The following is an 848-nucleotide window of genomic DNA, read 5'->3' as shown; positions in this document are numbered from 1 at the left end:
TTGCGACGGACAGAGAAGCTGGGGGGGGGCGGGGGGGCGTGACTGGCTGGGTGGGTCTACAGAGTGCCATCTTGGTGGCAAAGTCTGCAGGGAGGTGGACAAGCCTCCTGGTTAACCAGGGGCTGGAGAGCAGGCCAGGTGGGGCAGACAGCCAGAGTGAGGCACAGGACAGAAAGATCTTCCAGAAGCTTCTGAAGAAGGGCATGGAGGCTGGGAGGGCGTGAGCGGCTGGAGCTCAAGTGGGAAGGGTGAAGGAAGCCCTGGCTTACAGCTGAGACCCTGAGAGGCCTGGTGGCTCTCACTGAATGACGCGGGAGCCCTGCAGGAAGCTCAGACCCAAAGCAGCTGCCCCTGCAGTCTAGCCACAGAGGTGACATATTTTGCCCTGGACACCCAGGTCTCTCCCCACCCAGCCTCCAAGACACCGTTGGCCTCTCCAGGTGGTCCTGGAAGCTTGGAGGTGCTGCCACATTCAGAGGAGACACAGGACACGGGACACATACCTTCCTTGGCACAGGCCAGGCCGCCGGATCCCCCGCCGATCACCAGGAGATCATAGTTCTGCTGCCCTGCCGGGGGAAGGCACGAGAGGTGAGAAGGGAGCCAGCACGGGGCTGGGCGCAGACTCCAAGGCCCCCACGATTCGCGAGGGACAAGAGGCTCCACTCGGTTATAGGGACCAGCAGTTAGCATAATGGCTATGTCGCTGGACTCCCACATAGTCGACCGCGGTTCAAGTCCCGGACCCAGTGACTTAAACTCATGCCAGGCATGTGTGCGTGCGTGCCCAAGATCCCGAGAGGAGAATGGAGGAGAAGGGATTGCGGCGTGGCCATCCCCCCTGGGGG

The 848-nt window shown here is 62.0% G+C and overlaps 1 protein-coding gene across 1 annotated transcript in view; it reads right to left on the bottom strand.

Moving 5' to 3' along the window:
- The window catches only part of TXNRD2 (thioredoxin reductase 2), a gene marked incomplete in the record, with an annotated part of 69,241 nt that extends 68,666 nt beyond the window's left edge, over window positions 1-575 (bottom strand). The window contains 1 exon segment of the mRNA XM_027772609.1: window positions 504-575.
- Between the last annotated feature and the right edge of the window lie 273 nt (window positions 576-848).

Source organism: Tupaia chinensis, unplaced genomic scaffold (assembly GCF_000334495.1).
Source record: "Tupaia chinensis unplaced genomic scaffold, TupChi_1.0 Scaffold000287_1, whole genome shotgun sequence".
NCBI classification, from domain to species: Eukaryota; Metazoa; Chordata; class Mammalia; order Scandentia; family Tupaiidae; genus Tupaia; species Tupaia belangeri.
The sequence above is the reverse complement of the archived record's forward strand: the minus strand, read 5'-3'. Positions and strand labels throughout refer to the sequence as shown.